The sequence below is a fragment of the Ranitomeya variabilis genome, chromosome 2 (assembly GCF_051348905.1).
Source record: "Ranitomeya variabilis isolate aRanVar5 chromosome 2, aRanVar5.hap1, whole genome shotgun sequence".
NCBI lineage: Eukaryota > Metazoa > Chordata > Amphibia > Anura > Dendrobatidae > Ranitomeya > Ranitomeya variabilis.
Genome location: NC_135233.1, coordinates 9,106,029 through 9,125,146, shown reverse-complemented (window position 1 = coordinate 9,125,146; position 19,118 = coordinate 9,106,029). Strand labels below are relative to the sequence as shown.

The 19,118-nt window shown below is 46.4% G+C and overlaps 1 long non-coding RNA gene across 1 annotated transcript in view; it reads left to right on the top strand.

The window, feature by feature from the left end:
• The first annotated feature begins 14,098 nt into the window (after positions 1-14,098).
• The window catches only part of LOC143809022 (uncharacterized), a 36,656-nt gene continuing 31,636 nt past the window's right edge, over positions 14,099-19,118 (top strand). Inside the window, exon 1 of the long non-coding RNA XR_013222026.1 lies at positions 14,099-14,200. This is a non-coding gene — a long non-coding RNA (uncharacterized LOC143809022). The remainder of the gene's footprint in view (positions 14,201-19,118) is intronic.

Below are 19,118 nucleotides of genomic sequence, written 5' to 3'. Positions count from 1 at the left end.
ATCTGGGTTGTTTGTGACCGGTTCTCTAAGATGGTCCATTTGGTGCCTTTGCCTAAATTGCCTTCCTCTTCTGATTTGGTTTCGTTGTTTTTTCAGCATGTGGTTCGTTTGCATGGTATTCCGGAGAATATTGTGTTCGACAGAGGTTCTCAGTTTGTTTCTAGGTTTTGGCGGGCCTTTTCTGCTAGGCTGGGCATTGATTTGTCTTTTTCTTCCGCATTTCATCCTCAGACAAATGGCCAAACCGAGCGAACTAATCAGACTTAGGAAACTTATTTGAGATGCTTTGTGTCTGCTGATCAGGATGATTGGGTGGCTTTCTTGCCATTGGCCGAGTTTGCCCTTAATAATCGGGCTAGTTCGGCTACCTTGGTTTCGCCCTTCTTTTGTAATTTTGGTTTTCATCCTCGTTTTTCTTTGGGGCAGGTTGAGCCGTCTGACTGTCCTGGTGTGGATTCTGTGGTTGACAGGTTGCAGTAGATTTGGGCTCATGTGGTGGACAATTTGGTGTTGTCTCAGGAGGAGGCTCAACGATTTGCTAACCGTCGTAGGTGTGTTGGTTCCCGGCTTCGGGTTGGGGATCTGGTCTGGTTGTCTTCCCGTCATGTGCCTATGAAGGTTTCTTCCCCTAAGTTTAAGCCTCGGTTTATTGGTCCTTATAGGATTTCTGAGATTATTAATCCGGTGTCTTTTCGATTGGGCCTTCCGGCCTCTTTTGCTATCCATAATGTCTTCCATAGATCTTTATTGCCGAAATATGTGGTGCCCGTTGTTCCCTCTGTTGATCCTCCGGCCCCTGTGTTGGTTGATGGGGAGTTGGAGTATGTGGTTGAGAAGATTTTGGATTCTCACTTTTCGAGGCGGAGGCTTCAGTACCTTGTCAAATGGAAGGGTTATGGCCAGGAGGATAATTCTTGGGTTTTTGCCTGTGATGTCCATGCTGCTGATTTGGTCCGTGCCTTTTATCTGGCTCGTCCTGATCGGCCTGGGGGCTCTGGTGAGGGTTCGGTGACCCCTCCTCAAGGGGGGGGGTACTGTTGTGAATTCTGCTCTTGGGTTCCCTCCGGTGGTTGTTGGTGGTAGTGCAGTTGTTCCTGGGTTGCAATCCTGGGCAGGTGTCCCTGCTGATTGCAGCTCTGACTGGGGTATTTAGGTGTGCAGGATTCATTAGCCCTTGCCAGTTGTCCATTGTTCTTGGAGGTTTTGCTTCTCTGTCTGGTTCCTCCTGCCCTGCTGCAAAATCAGCAAAGATAAGTGTCTGTTTTTTGTTTCTACAGCACACATGCTGTGTGCTTTACAATTCAGTGCTATTCATTGTTTTTTCTTGTCCAGCTTGGACTGTTTGGATATTTCAGTCAAGTTGGATTCTCAGGAGATGCAGATATACATTCCATGTCTTTAGTTAGATGGTGGAATTTTTGTATTTTCTGCTGTGGATACTTTTAGGGTTTTAATACTGACCGCTTAGTATTCTGTCCTATCCTTTCCTATTTAGCTAGTGTGGCCTGTTTTGCTAAATCCTGATTTCTGTCTGCGTGTGTCTTTCCTCTAATACTCACAGTCAATATTTGTGGGGGGCTGCCTATCCTTTGGGGTTCTGCTCTGAGGCAAGATAGAATTCCCATTTCCATCTATAGGGGTATTTAGTCCTCCGGCTGTGTCGAGGTGTCTAGGATGTGTTAGGTACACCCCACGGCTACTTCTAGTTGCGGTGTCAGTTTAGGGTTTGCGGTCAGTACAGGTTCCACCTACTCCTGAGAAAGTCTCATGCGGCTCCAAGGTCACCGGATCATAACAGGGGAGGACGCAGAAGAGTATACAAACAGAACAGCACGTGATCACATCTCCTGGGCAGGGGAGGACGCATAAGAGAATACAAACACGGCAGCACAGTATCAAATCTCCTGAGCAGGGGAGGATCCAAGAGAGTATACAGACAGGACAGCACAGGATCACATCTTCTGGGCAGGAGAGGATGCAGGGGAGTATACAGACAGGACTGCACGGGATCACATCTCCTGGGCAGGGGAGGACGCAGAAGAGTATACGGACAGGACAGCACAGGATCACATTTCCTGGGCAGGGGAGGATGCAGAAAAGAGGATACAGATCCCCTTTATCAGCTTCCATCGGGTTTACACCAGCTGTGATATAGATACAGGTGCTTCTCACAAAATTAGAATATCATGAAAAAGTTAATTTATTTCAGTTCTTTAATACAAAAAGTGAATCTCATCTGTTCTGTGGAGTCATTACACACAGAGTGATCTATTTCATGTGTTTATTTCTGTTAATGTTGATGATTATGGCTCACAGCCAATGATCACCCAAAAGTCAGAGTAAACAGACAGGACAGCACGGGATCACAGCTGATTCTTTGAGGTAAAACTTTGTTTAAAACAGGCAGGGAAATGTTTTCCCTCACAGTCAGAATTATCTGTGATGTAATGTCAGTATAGTCTTTAGCTTCTTCCCCTACCCAGGAGGTGTGATCCCGTGCTGTAATGTCTGTATACTCTCCTGTGTCCTCCCCCACCCAGGAGATGTGGTATGATCAGACCATGTCCCTGTAAGGACAGACATGACCTTTACACTGTACGCAGCAGGGGCACATTTATCAGAATTTCTCAGCACAGGAACATTTTATTTAAACATATCCAATTGTGGAACTTATTATTATTCTAAGATCTATTGATGAAAATCAACTTTAGAATTAACTTTGTTGGTGGGAAAACCCTTTTAAGGACTAAGGGACTGATGGAGATACAGAGCTCAGCTGTTTCTGTTGACCCCATAGACACGGGGAGGTCTGACATTTCCTTCAAAGTCCCCCTTAATCCTCGCAGTGCAGAAAGAGGGAACAGGAGGCCTCAGATCACCGTTCTAATTACTGGCGAGGTCTCCAGCTTTAAGGCCAAGTCAAATGCTCAATTCTGAAGAATTCCAGATGATTTCTTCCTGCTGAATAACTTGAGGAAATCCCTTACAAATTGGTCTACAAATGATTGAAGGGGGTCCAACGCCTGGACCTCCTCTGATCCAGACAGAGCCGGTGGAGCTGCTGTGCAGGGAGTAGTTGTGAAGGAGAGGATTCTGCTCCGTCCAGCACTACTTTCCTCCTCATTCTCTGTGATGGGAATAATCCAGGTCTTACTCTTCTAGGTCCAATGGTTCCTGCAGTGGCTCCGGACACATGTGCTGCTTTATCGAGCCTTGCTCCAGCAGTACCTCACATTAAGAGGGAAACTAGAAGAATCTGATAACATCACTGACATGACACTCCTTTGTGTGAGATTTATTTTGCCTCTGGCCTTCTCCGATTAATGTTGATGGGTTCTTCGCCTCAGATCTTGTATTTCTGATGTCTCCTGTCTGGGTCCTGCTTTCGGCTTGTTCATCTTATTGTACCTTATTGTGGTTCAGACTTTTCAGTGCCTATATTCCTACAGATCAATGGCCCCCATTAGTTTAGGCCTGAGTTAAGCTGGCCTTCTTCTGCTGTGTCTTCTGACTTCCAACACCACCAATTGGAAACTACCCAGGAGATTAAGGTTTGGGGATGCCCAACAAGGTGAGGTGAATATCAGGGCTCCGCACCCAGACTATCCTCAGTCTGCCGGATTGTAGATCACTGGAGACGTCTCTGTCATGTCAGCTACATGAGCAGCTTTCAGGAAAAATCAGGTGAAATAAGGAAATTCCTCCTTCTCATCTGCACAGGGCAGTAGTTACACATCCAGACATAACATATCGTTTTCTTTTTGTTTGGTTGCAAATAACACAAATTCTTTTCTTTTCTTACAATTGCCATTTTGCTGAATGTTCGGCATAGGCTATGTGCACACGGTCACTATTTGGTCAGTACTTTTTTATTAGCCAGGACTAGGAGTGGGTGATAATACAGAAGTGGTGACGGGTTTCTATTATACGTCTCCTCTGATTGCTCCTCTCCTGGATTTGGCTACAAATACTGATGTACAATACTGACCAAACACTGACCATGTGCACGTGGCCTTACATGTCCTCATGGATGAAATGACTGCGTCTCCAGCTGTCTCTATAATGTGACCGTGCTGGCAGACATTCCAGCATCCTCCCTTTCTAAAGTGTCATGTCAACTTGCAATCTTGCTAATGGAAGGGAAAAGCAAACCTGTGGTGTCCGGTAGGAAGCGGCGCGTTTCAGGCCGGCTGTGACACTAGCCGGCAGTTTCTGGGTTATTGGCTTTTTCTTCTAGCAGGCACCACATGGACAATTTCTCTGAGGGAACTCCCTCGCATGCCTTTGGGGATTTATGAGTGCAGGGCCCTGCTGGTCTGTGGGATGCTGAATCTCAAGGGTCACTGCAGGAACAGAAGACGTAGCTGCTAACCGGCTCCTACAGCTGCTGGGAAAAAGCCCGAAGCAGAAGAAATCAGAAATGAGAAGACACCGTGGCAACACGTAGTGCCAACGATCAATGGCGGCATATAATCCAGAAATCGGAAAAATGGGAATGTATTTCATGTTACACCTAGCAGGTTGTGGAGCGAGGTGGGCTCCTTAGGGCCCCTACACAAGATAAAAGCCAGGCTAATCCACCAACATCAATGTGCTGGGAGGCATCCGACTCCTGTAAGAGGCGATGTCCGGGAGGGATAAAAGGCGAGTGATTGGCGCGATGTCCGGGAGGGATAAAGGGCGAGTGATTGGCGCGATGTCCGGGAGGGATAAAGGGCGAGTGATTGGCGCGATGTCCGGGAGGGATAAAGGGCGAGTGATTTGCGTTGATTGCCCGCTCCTGTTTCCAGCAGACAGATGAGCCCAACGTCACGTTTACACCAGTCTCAATGGCAGTTGTTGGATGAGGTACATATGGCCATGTTTGCCGATGGGCAGTAGTGTAATGCCTAGACAGTCTGGCCGTGCTTCTGATGGGCACAGAATGATCAGTAAAGCCCCTAAGAGCATCATTACTCTCGACAGCACAAGTTCATGTTTACACAGGACGATGTGCTGCAGAGAACGTTGATCTTTTAACCAGCTTGTTTCAGGAGCATTTCTCTTCCTTGTTGGGGGACTGGCAGCCTCTTCACACTGCACGATTATGAGCGTTCCTAGGGATATATTCAGAAAGTGACAACCTTACTCCTAGGACCATGTCTCGTGATTCTCAGGTGGATTACCTTCGGGGTCTCTCTTACAACTTTCCTTTATGCTTTTTTCCCTGATCTCCAGATTACACAACCGTCACTTTCATTACAAGAAAACCATGAGAGGAAGTAAGATGCTTGTGAATGGGGGCAATGGTGGTGAGTACAGGCAGCAGTGTCAGACCCCGGGGTGTAGGCCTTGGACGCAGCGTGGATACATGAGCCCTTGTTGGGCCGCAGCGGTTTATGTAAGAAGCATGTGGTGGAGCTGTGTATGAAACATCGTTTGTCATGCTCTGCACAGCTCTGTTTATTCTGAGAGGCGAACATCAAAGAGATGGGAGCGGCCCCATCTGCTGCGTATAAACACTTCTTACTTCATAAACATGGAATGGAGCTTCACACTAACAAAGCGCACACCACGTCCACGGGCGGTACCACACCACAGGTACATGGGCAACTGACCCAGGGTCCAGAAGCCGCCGTGCCCAGAGCCCACCCAGGTAACTGATTATGAAGCTACCAGCCATCTCTGAGGCTCTGTTCACATGACGTCTGTCACAACACAGGGCTGCCTACACAACCGCATATATCACCCATGGCTTTCCATGTCAAAAAAAAGTTTAGTGCATGCTAGTTTTTTTTTAGGAGGGAAGCCCCAGTGCAGAAAAGCGCAGAACATGTTGCATACTGAATAAAAGCACAATTACGTAAAGCCTGCCAAGCACCACATTTGTAAGACACTGGTATGTTCTCACTGGTTTTGCCTGGATTCACCAGTTTCCTCCCACACTGCAAAGACATAAAGATATGGAGCTTAGATTATGAGCCTCAATGGGGACAGTGATGATGATGGTGGATGTACAATTATGTGGAATAAGTTAATGCTGTGTAAGCAAATAAATGTATGACTGCCTGATGGAAGATGATAAAGGGGATCGGCAGCGCTCTCCGGCCATCTCGTCTGTATCCTCTCTTCAGCCTCCTCCCCTGCCCAGGAGATGTGATCCCGTGCTGTCCTGTCTGTATACTCTCCTGCGTCCTCCCCTGCCCAGGAGATGTGATCCCATGCTGTCCTGTCTGTATACTCTCCTGCGTCCTCCCCTGCCCAGGAGATGTGAACCAGTGCTGTCATGTCTGTATACTCTCATGCGTCCTCCCCTGTCCAGGAGATGTGATCACGTGCTGTCCTGTCTGTATACTCTCCTGTGTCCTCCCCTGCCCAGGAGATGTGATTCCATACTGTCCTGTCTGTATACTCTCCTGCGTCCCCCCCTGCCCAGGAGATGTGATCCTGTGCTGTCCTGTGTGAATTCTCTCCTGCGACCTCCCCTGCCCAGGAGATGTGATCCTGTGCTGTCCTGTGTGAATTCTCTCCTGCGTCCTTCCCTACCCAGGAGATGTGATCCTGTGCTGTCCTGTCTGTATACTATCCTGCGTCCTCCCCTGCCCTGGAGATGTGATCCTGTGCTGTCCTGTCTGTATACTCTCCTGCGTCCCCCCCTGCCCAGGAGATGTGATCCTGTGCTGTCCTGTGTGAATTCTCTCCTGCGTCCTTCCCTACCCAGGAGATGTGATCCTGTGCTGTCCTGTCTGTATACTATCCTGCGTCCTCCCCTGCCCTGGAGATGTGATCCTGTGCTGTCCTGTCTGTATACTCTCCTGCGTCCCCCCCTGCCCAGGAGATGTGACCCCGTGCTGTCCTGTCTGTATACTCTCCTGCGTCCTCCCCTGCCCAGGAAATATGATCCCGTGCTATCCTGTCTGTATACTCTTCTGCGTCCTCCCCTGCCCAGGAAATGTGATCCTGTGCTGTCCTGTCTGTATACACTTGTGCATCCTCCACTGCCCAGCAGATGTGATCCTGTGCTGTCCTGTCTATATACTCTCCTGTGTCCTCCCCTGCCCAGGAGATGTGATCCTGTGCTGACCTGTCCGTATACTCTTCTGCATCCTCCCCTGCCCAGGAGATGTGATCCTGTGCTGTCCTGTCTGAATACTCTTCTACGTCCTCCCCTACCCAAGAGATGTGATCCTGTGCTGTCCTATCTGTATACTCTTCTGCATCTTCCCCTGCCCAGGAGATGTGATCCTGTGCTGTCCTGTCTGTATACTCTCCTGCGTCCTCCCCTACCCAGTAGATGACATCCCGTGCTGTCCTGTCTGTATACTCTCCTGCGTCCTTCCCTGCCCAGGAGATATGATCCCGTGCTATCCTGTCTGTATACTCTTCTACGTCCTCCCCTGGCCAGATGTGATGCCGTGCTGTCCTGTCTGTGTCCTCTCTTCTCCGGCCTCCTCTGCAATGGAGATGTGATCCTGTGCTGTCCTGTCTGTATCCGCTTTTCTGCATCTTCCCCTGCCCAGGAGATGTGAACCGTTGCTGACCCGTCTGTTTACTCTCCTGCATCCTCCCCTGCCTAGGAGATGTGATCCTGTGCTATCCTGTCTGTATACTCACCTGCGTCCTCCCCTGCCCAGGAGATGTGATTTTGTGCTGCCCTGTCTGTATACTCTCCTGCATCATCCCCTGCCCAGGAGCTGTAGTTCGATCAGACTATATTCCTGTATGGTCAAACATGACCATTACACAGTACACAGCGGGGACTCACTTACTCAAGATTCTGGTTAACAAGTTGTTTGCCTATTAGACTGCAAGTGAAATGCTGAAGACAACGACAGATGGATCCCCAAACGAGTGCAAAACGCCCTCCAAAATTTAGAAATTAACTTCACCCCCGGTCAGAAACAATATAGGCGGGGAACCCATGTAATTTTACAATATCACGGATGAAAATTTGTGCCAAGTCTTGGCATTAAGTAAAGTGGGTAGTGCAATAAAATTTGACATTTTACTGAATCTGTACACCACCGTCAAAATTACAGTATTACCTGCCGACACAGGTAGATCAGTGATAAAATCGACTGATAAATGAGTCCACGGGATACTGGGAATCTCCAATGTTTGGAGAGACCCAGACGGACAAGAAGTCTTAAAATGCGCACAGACACTGCAGGCAGCTACATACTCTTGGACACCCTGATATACCCTTGACCACCAAAAACGCTGAGTAAGAAGATCTGTGATGGCTTTATTACCGGAATGTCCGGCCAAGACCGAATCATGATGATGTTCACTAAGGACTCTCAGATGAAGATTCACAGGCGGCAGTAGGTGGCGAAACCCCAAAACCTTTGTAACGTCTTCAAATCCTCAGGACGATCCCAATCCAGTACCACCCAGACTGTCGCCGGATCCAAGCAAAAACCAGCGGATGACAACACATATCCTAAGAAAGGGATCACCTCAACCGAGAGCATACATTTTTCTGTTTTGACAAATAACCTATTGTCTCTGAGTATTTGTAAGACCTGCCTGACATGTACCTGATGTGACTCAAGGTCAGGTGAATAAATTATAGGTCAGGTGAATTATCTGTCATCAAGACAGATAACAACAAATCTACTTATCAGGTGACTAAAGATGTTATTTACAAAGTGCTGAAAGACGGCGGGCACGTTCGTCAACCCAAATAGCATAACTAGGCTCTCATATTGTCCCTTTGGGCATATTAAAGGCTGTTTTCCACTCACTCCCCTCATTAATACGAATTAGATTATATGCCCCGAGGTCCAGTTTTAAAACAATTTTGCTATTCATATTTCATAAATTTCACACTTACATGCTTTAGCACGACAGAGTGCAACTTTTTTGTTTATTTTATATGGAGGTGGCTGCTCCTAGTATGCACCTATTCACACTAGCTTGGATGTGTCAGTCAGTCTTTTATTATTGTTATTACAAATATCTGAAGGGCTGTCACAGTGTAGAGGGATCATCATTATTCTCATCAGTACGTGGAAACACGAGAAGCAATGGAAGAAACTGAAAGGGAGAAGATACAGATTAGATATTAGAAAAAACTTTTTGACAGTGAGGGTGATCAATGAGGGGTACAGGCGGCCACGAGAGGTGGTGAGTTCTCATTCAATGGAAGTCTTCACACAGAGGCTGGACAGACATCTGTCTGAGAGGGTTTAGTTACTGCTGCATTGAGTAGGGGGTTGGACACGAGGACACTGGAGGTCCCGATGACCCTAGAAGTCCCTTCCAACTCTAACATTCAAGGATTCTGTAATTCGAAGTTAGAAGGACATAAGTGCGGATGGTTTGTCTCAATGAACATGATGCCATTGACCATATAGGAATCTTTCAAGAAGACCTTTCTCTATTAACTAAAGAGCCTCCTCAGTTCAACTGAACAAAAGAAAAGTTCAATCATGCTGTATCTACAGCATACACTGGCCTGAGATTTATGAAGGAAGGTGTTACTCGGAGGCGAGAAGGATGGCGGACATCTAATCAGAGGTTGTTTGGAGAGAACCTCCTACCACCACGTCCCCGGTGCATGTGAGAGATAATTATGTATAATTTGGTTATACTAAGCCCTTTGAGCTCCCCCATGTTTATGTCCACCATTATATCCAATGATGATCATACCACTGATATCTGGCCAGGCCATGCTACCAAAACAGAAATTAGAAAAAAAAAAATCTTCAAAAGGTAAACCAAAAAGGTAATATACACTCTTCAGTGATGAGAAATTACTCCTGATCTCCACACAGAGACTGGGGTCTGGAAAGGAGGAGTGTAAGCCGGATTGGAGCGCCGTCCTCTTCAGCGATGAATTCTGCTTTTGTCTCAGACACAATAATAGCAGATGATTGGTCTGGAAGCCACATGATATGGCTATTTCATCAAAATGCGCTAGGATCCATATTTCCACACAACCCGAGGCGCATGTTGCTGATGTTACTGTGAGCCGCCTGCGTGGCCTAACTCTGCTCCTGTGGCTGCAGCATCTCCAGACTTGTCTCCATCGAGCACATCGGGGACATCATTGGTCGATGATGACACAGGAGCTGCTGGCAGATTCTCTGGACTTGTCTCCATCGGGGACATCATTGGTCGTTGATTACACAGGAGCTGCTGACATTGGATCCTGTGGATTTGTACATACAGTGGCAGAACTTTCCTCAGACGACCATTAATAACCTAAGTGATAGAAGCCAAGACTGAAGGTACCGGGATTTCGGCTCAAGGCTCAGACTCCAAAATGGCTAGAGATGTTTTGCAAATTTTGTTTCCATTTTTTCATCATTTGCAGATGGTTCAATATGTCAGCAATATCTGTCCTGCAAAGTCAAGACCTCATATAGCTGCTATAATGGCAGTGACAGTGGGTTAAAGTTTATCTCCACGTGGTTGACGTCCTGACTATGAGACATGCTGTCATTTTATGGCAGTTTATAAGAATGATGTCCTCAGGTGTCTGTCATGGACGGAAACAATCAGCGTTTGCTTGTCAGCAATGACTCCTTAGAGGCAGGAAACCACAACTTCACTGTCATATTTCTGGGTAAAAGTCTAGGCAGTCGAGAGGCAAACTTCCTGCATCAGGTCAGATGATGGAAGCTACTAGTGGCAGAGGTCAGCCACAAGTGGAGACATAGGGAAGTTGGCTGTGACCCCGAGGAGGCTCCCTGAGCACACAATGATCTGCAAGGACCATAAAGGGTTTATAGGAAGTCTCCAGGATGTTGTGCCACACTTTCCTCCACCCTGGTGGCCATAGTACCTATGTATGAGGGGAGATGATCAGCCAGAACCCATAAGAGATGGCATTACACCACGCATCAAACCCTGGCACGTTCTACATGAGAAGCAAGCAGCAGGCGACACTGTCCCAGCCAATATAAACGAATAGACAACTTTTCAATAGACTTCTTTCACAATATCTGCTGTCTGTGAGTGAATGGAAACCCTGAGCTTTACATTGCTGGAGCAGCTCCATGTTCTGGGCGCAGGCGGATCTCAGTAATTCAGGAGTTATGTGCTGTATTCATGGACTTACCATTAGGCAGCAGGTCACTAATCTCACACATATTTTCATGCACCGTATATCTGGGGATCACTGGAGCGTCTGCACATAATCGATTCTTCAGAACAAGTGCATGTCTGGATATGTCAGTACATCTGCTTAATGTAACCACGATCTGCCAAAACATTAGTAAGTACCCGTATACAACGAGCTGCGATGCCCTGCGTGTTCTGCTGCATGCAGTATACAACAGCTGCAGACTTATGCTTGGAGAACTCCCTGGAGCAGACAGCAGATGGCGCTTTTCATTTCAGTTTGTGGCTCAGTGTGTAGACTCTCCAGACTGCACTGTGTTATCTCTCTGATTGTTCTCTCTTCCATCTTCCGTGTGGGAGTTTCTGGAGATAATGGTCGATGTTCAGTATGTCCAAAGCAAAATACTTCATTCTCCCAAAATTAATGAGTGTTTAATGATTCTGCTGAAAGGTGAAAACTTTGGTAGTTAGTTCTACCAAGTTGTCTTCTGTGGCATCAGACTACAAGGAAGACTTCACTCCCCACACACATCAAAGAGGCACTGGGACCCATGATCTTGTTGCTGGTCCTTACTTGGTGTAGTTTTGGTAGCTACTACCCAGTGCTTACATAGAACGCCCCAAGTCCCACTGTATACCTTTCAACACCTCACAAGATCTGCTGTATACTGGGAACACCTGTATACTGGTAACACCACACAAGGCCAATGGTATACTGGGAACACGTTATAAGACCCGCCGTATGGCAGAACAAACCTCACAAGATCTGCCGTATACTGGTAACACCACACAAGGCCAATGGTATACTGGGAACATGTCATAAGACCCGCCGTACGGCAGAACAAACCTCACAAGACCGTTGTATACCAGTAAACCCCACAAAACTACAGTTGTGCTCAAAAGTTTACATACCCCGGCAGAATTTTTGCTTTCTTGGCCTTTTTTCCGAGAATGTGAATGATAACACCAGAACTTTTCCTCCACTCATCGTTAGTGGTTGGGTGAAGCCATTTATTGTCAGACTACTGTGTTTTCTCTTTATAAATCATAATGACCCAAAACATCCAAATGACCCTGATCAGAAGTTCACATCCCCCATTCCTTAATACCGTGTGTTGCCCCCTCTAACATCAATGACAGCTTGAAGTCTTTTGTGGTAGTTGTGAATGAGGTTCTTTATTTTCTGAGATGGTAAAGATGCCCACTCTTCTTGAAATAAAACATCTGGTTCCTGTAAATTCCTGGGCTACCTAGCATAATCTGCGCGCTTGAGATCTCCCCAGAGTGGCTAAATGATATTGAGGTCAGGAGACTGAGATGGCCACTCCAGAACCTTCACTTTGTTCTGCTGTAGCCAATGACAGGTCGACTTCCAACATCCAAGCACAATATACAAAAAAGGTTGCACTCCATCGTGCCCCCTTGAGGAAGCGAGAGTTGCTCTCGCGAAACGCGCGTCGGGGAGAGCTGTCTGGTCCCGGACTGAACATCGCATTTCATGGGTAATTAACCTGTTACGTTTACTTATTACTTTTGGGGCAGCAATCACTTTCCTAAATATATGTGGCATAGCAGCTCTTGACATTCAATTCCAATACGGGAGTAAGTACTTTCCCTCATTGTATATATCATGGGGACTTTTTGCCTCGCGCTGTCTATTATGGCCACCTTATAATCATATGATTGATAGCTGCTCTGATCGGTCCGGGATTGCGACAGCTGTGCGTTTGCACTTTTGGGATCACACCATACAATGATATTTGTCCATGCTAATACATGAATTACGTGTTTTTCTTCTTATATATTTTTTCTGTTGTAGCTTTTTCATTGATTGTATATATTTTTATAAAATAACTCTAGTTCTCCTAATTAATCATAGGTCACAGGTGAGGATGTTTCCTTTAGTAGCCATTCACACCCATTTGTGTCATCTTCTGTGCATGTTATCAGGCCAAAATCACCAGGGTATGTAAACTTTTGATTGGGTCATTTGGATGATTTGGGTTGTCATTATGATTTAAAAAGTTGAAAACACAGTAGTCTGACAATAAATGGCTTCACCCAACCACTAACAAGTGAAGAAAAAGTTTTGATGTTATCCTTCATATTCTCTGAAAAAAAGGGCAAGAAAGCAAAAATTCTGCCGGGGTGTGTAAACCTTTGAGCACAACTATAGATATACTGGAAACATCCCACAAGACCTGCCGTTTTGGAGAAGCTCTGACCTAAAGGCATCTTACAGGTTCGGTACACCAGGACTCACATTCTTACACTTGCCCATTTTTCCTGCATTGAACGCCTTAACATTAAGGTAAACATGACGGTTTATTTTGCGCCAGATATATTCCCGCGCCCGCCAGTTGCCATTGTTAGCAGGTAATGAATGCTATTCACGTCGCATGTCAGTGGCATTAGTGGGTGAACGTGGTCTGATTTCTGTACCGTGACATGCCGTGCACTGATGACACTGGTGTGATGGGAAACCTCTGAGCTTTGGGACGAGCCCTAGGATATAAATGGCCGAGATAATGCTGCGTGGTGTGATGTGCATGGACGGACTTTGCAGTCTGATGAATACCTATTTACTGAACATGAAACTGGGAGGGGGGGTGACAGGGAAAGTGGTCGGAAACCATGGGAACAGTTTTCCCTTCTCCCTTCCCCCAATATCAGCTCCATACCAATGAGCAAAGCTAGACGCTGTGCTGACCGAGGGCTGCTGAAGGCGCCATGATTATACATGACGGCTCTGTCCTATAAGACATTCATCAACCTGATCTCAGCTCAGAAATCCTCGTAGAGTCCGCCCGCCTCATCATCATCATCACCTAGCCTCCTCTACCGTATCCCAGCATTCCTCACAGGAATCACTGCTGAGCCTTCTAGTTCTACTACACAGATTTTCTCATGGATTGTGCATCGAATTTGAGGACAAGATGAATATAAATGGGGTTTTATTATGAGCGAAGGGTAAAATAAATAATTCACCTGTCAAGGTTTGTTTCTACACTGATGTCAGTGATCACATGATGGGAAATGATGAGGGGGCTGATGAAGAGCGATGGCTGCACGTACAAGCTACGCCCCTGCTGTATACGTGAAGGGTCCAGAACAAGGGTCCTATAGGAACACGTGCACAGAGGAGACCGAGGTACACAGTGTAGGTGGGCACTGCAGATGGACAGTGGAGGTATGAGAGCTCACTGACGGGTCACTGGTGACTCATTTTGCAGCCCCGCTCTACCCATCTGCATAATACAGCCAGAACCTGAGACTGACTCCTGAGATGCCATGGAAGGATGAGGCTCACGTCTTATGCCCATCAGACCCCTGTGACGTGATCAGATGGTGCTTATGGATTTTCATGGAAGCCTTGGGTGTGACGCTGAGGCGCTTCTTACGGACAAGCCGTGAGTCGGAATAGTCAAGGAGTCCGAGGTCAAAAACAAGGAGGGTACGTCATAAACAGAGGGAAGAGACAAAGGTGTAGTCAGGTAAGGCTTCTTTCACACTTCAGTTGTTTGGCGTCAGTCACTTCCGACATAGTGACGGATCGACGGATCCGTCACAATTGTTGAAAAAACGGTTCTAACGGATCCGTTTTTTGACGGATCCGTTACTTGGGGGTTGTCTGGGAAAAGTATCTACTTTTTGGAGCATGCGCAATTGAAAAAGCGGATTGGGGCGACGGATCCACCGAAATGACGGTCGCGATGGATCCGTCGCCCATAGGCGGCCATTCTATGGAATGACGGACGCGACGGATCCGCCGCGAACCGTCATTTCGGCGTTGACAAAAAACGTTTCAATGTCCGTCTATGTCTAGACAACGTCCGCCAAATTTCGACGGATCCGTCGCATGACGGATGGAACGGATGACCATCCGTCACAATCCGTCGCCAATGCAAGTCTATGGGAAAATAACGGATCCGCCAAAAAAAATGACGGATCCGTTATTTGAGGAAACTGGCGGTTTTAGACTGACGCCAAACAACTGAAGTGTGAAAGAGGCCTAACAGTTAGAGATCAAAATACCAGGAAGATCAGAGCAGAAGGGGTTAACCAGACAGATTGTCACAACGCAGTCTAAGGTCAGGCAGCAATAGATCAACAAGCAGAACACTAGGAGCAACAAACCACACTTAGGCCGGTGTCACACTAGCGAGTTTTACGGACGTATGAGCGCATAAACTACGTCCGTAAAATTCGCATAACACACGGCCCAATGATTCCCTATGTCCCAGCTCCTATCAGCCGTATTTTACTGATCCGTATTATACGGTCTTGTACTGCTGTAGAAAATCGCAGCATGCTGCGTTTGTCACCGTATTGCGCAAAAAAATCGCCAATGAAAGTCAATGGGGGCGATAAAAATACGGATTCCACACGGACCAGCAGTGTGACTTGCGAGAAATACGCAGCGGTGTTAGTGAAAAGCTGGTAATTCAATTGCTGGCTTTTCATTTCTCCTTCACAAACCCGACATGATATGAAACATGGTTACATACAGTAAACCATCTCATATCCCTTTTTTTTTGCATATTCCACACTACTAATGTTAGTAGTGTGTATGTGCAAAATTTGGGCGCTGTAGCTGCTAAAATAAAGGGTTAAATGGCGGAAAAAATTGGCGTGGGCTCCCGCGCAATTTTCTCTGCCAGAGTGGTAAAGCCAGTGACTGAGGGCAGATATTAATAGCCAGGAGAGGGTCCATGGTTATTGGCCTCCCCTGGCTGCAAACATCTGCCCCCAGCCACCCCAGAAAAGGCACATCTGGAAGATGCGCCTATTCTGGCACTTGGCCACTCTCTTCCCGCTCCCGTGTAGCGGTGGGATATGGGGTAATAAAGGGTTAATGCCACCTTGCTATTGTAAGGTGACATTAAGCCAGATTAATAATGGAGAAGCGTCAATGATGACACCTATCCATTATTAATCCAATTGTATGAAAGGGTTAAAAACACACACATTATTAAAAAGTATTTTAATGAAATAAACACACAGGTTGTTTTAATATTTTATTGCTCTCTCAATCCACCTGAAGACCCTCGCTCTGAAAAATAATAAACCAACAATATACATACCTTCAGATGATCTGTCACGTCCCACGAAGTAAATCCATCTGAAGGGGTTAAATCATTTTACAGCCAGGAGCTGTGCTAAAGCACTCGCTGGTAAACCCCGGGTTCTGAAAGGAAAGCAGGATGATCTGTACTTACCTTGAGTTGCGGTGATGCGCCCTCTGTTGGATGTCCTCATGAACTGGAGCCTTGGAAAAGTTCCCACGCTCGAGTTCATATGAGTTCATCCAGCAGGGGGCGCATCACCGCAACTCAAGGTAAGTACAGATCATCCTGCTTTCCTTTCAGAACCCGGGGTTTATGATTGAGTGCTTTAGCACAGCTCCTGGCTGTAAAATGATTTAACCCCTTCAGATGGATTTACTTCGTGGGACGTGACAGATCATCTGAAGGTATGTATATTGTTGGTTTATTATTTTTCAGAGCGAGGGTCTTCAGGTGGATTAAGAGAGCAATAAAATATTAAAACAACCTGTGTGTTTATTTCATTAAAATACTTTTTAATAATGTGTGTGTGTTTTTTTAACCCTTTCATACAATTGGATTAATAATGGATAGGTGACATAATTGACGCCTCTCCATTATTAACCTGGCTTAAGGTCACCTTACAATAGCAAGGTGACATTAACCCTTCATTACCCCATATCCCACCACTACACGGGAGTGGGAAGAGGGTGGCCAAGTGCCAGAATAGGCGCATCTTCCAGATTTGCCTTTTCTGGGGTGGCTGGGGGCAGATGTTTGTAGCCAGGGGGGGCCAATAACCATGGACCCTCTCTAGGCTATTAATATCTGCCCTCAGTCACTGGCTTTACCACTCTGGCGGAGAAAATTGCACGGGAGCCCACGCCAATTTTTTCCGCCATTTAACCCTTTATTTTAGCAGCTACAGCGCCCAAATTTTGCAAATACACACTACTAACAGTAGTAGTGTGGAATATACAAAAAAAAAAGGGATATGAGATGGTTTACTGTATGTAATCATGTCTCATATCATGTCGGGTTTGGGAAGGAAAAATGAAAAGCCGGCAATTGAATTACCGGCTTTTCACATATATCGCGCTGAATTAAATATAAATACAGAATATATATATATGTGTCTCAATGACATATATATATATATATATATATATATATATATATATATAGATACTGTATATATGTTGTAACGAACATTTGAGCACATAAATCCATTAGATGTCAGTTTTGCAAGCCTGTGAGAAAATATCGCAGTACAGATGCCATACGGATTACATTCGGAGGATGCCATGCGCAAAATACGCTGACACACCCTGCCTACGGATGACATACGGATCACTATTTTGGGAACATTTCTCCGTATTACGGCCATAAAAAACGGACCGTATTGTCTTACGCTGAGTGTGACGCCGGCCTTAGCTGAAGCTACGGCTGGCAGCGGTCTGGGAGAAACAGCTAAGCTAAGTAGCCTGGCAATCACCTGGGGCAATGAACACCTGGAGACAGCTAGCACCTCCCAGTCTCAGATTGGATGACCGAGCTGTCAATCAACACACCGACAGCACAGCATACCGCTGCAGCAGACTGGACAGTCGAACTGTCAATCAAAGTACAGACAGCTACCAGATGCCCCTGTATGAGATTGGACGGCCATCAGTAACTGCAACCAAGACACACTAAGGACTGGAATCATGACATTAGGCCTACTGAAGACCACGAGCCTGTCATATTACTACTCCTATGAAACCCAGCCTCTGACGAAGTGCCGCCTGGGCTTCATAGGAGACCTGCAATACTGCAGTGTACCGTACGATGAATAGAACGTATGATCGTGTCCCCTGAGGTCATGTTACCACGTGCTTTTTTTTTTTTTCCATGTGTCTGCACCAACATTTGCAATAGAAATCTGCTCGGATTATTGCATTTTGCCACTATTTTGCAGCGTTTTTAATGTGTTTTTGGTGTAGATTTGAAGCACTGATTGTTAATGAGCTTTTCTCGCCTTGACTGCGCTGAGGAAATAAAGTACAGGATGTATTATAACATTGCAGAACTTAATATATGATGAATACACTTTGTAGACAAAATGTAAGAGCAGAACACAGTAATTTCTGGGCTGTTTATTCTGCCCATGACGAGGCGCATCCTCTACTCGCCTTTATTCCACCATTTCTGGCAGGTGTGTCCAGCGCCAGCATTTCCACCACTGAAAAAATAAAGAGAATGACTTGGGAGAATCATTAGCAGCACAGACGTGCAGAAATACCAGTGAGGATACACGGGAGCATCAGATACTATAGAAAGGAGGCCGATGACAGCTATAATGTCTGCAGATGAAGGAAGAGGGCGGCTTGTCTTTCACTCTACCATACTTTATACTGCAGCTTTGCTTACTCAGATTGTCCCCTGTATGTAAAGAGAAACCCTGCTTTTAGTGCAGAAAAAATGAACTATTGAAAACTAAGTAACTAAATCACCAATGATCATAGACCTGCATGGAATGAAGCCTTGCGGAGGAGCCGGAGTAGTGGGGTCAGTGGCTCCTCGGAAGGCCCCCCGCGTCTGCCGTCAGGGTGTCCCATTGACAGAGCACACTCGCTAATGGAGACGACATGCGCTTGGCTGTAATCACCGGCGTTAATTGATGAGATGTGCTGTTTACCAAGTTCCGGGTGGTTTCAGAGGCATTTAGTCTAAAAGTTCATGAAAAACATTGTATGTTTTGTGAGAATAGAAAAGTGATGGCCACTTAACCTGCACGTCAGGTCACAGGTGATCAGATGTTCAGGATCTCCGGGCCGCCGGGGATATTGGAGGAGAGCGAATAGTGAAAACTGATCAAAGACAAGAACACGGCCCGATGAAAAGCTGACCATCCATCAGAGAGAAGCAGTGACGGGACGAAATGTGGAGACTTGTGGAAGACACAGACGGCAATTCTCCATGTACCCGACACATTAAAGGGACGCGGCTAGAATGGAGCCACAGTGTGCATCCTCTATGGGACTA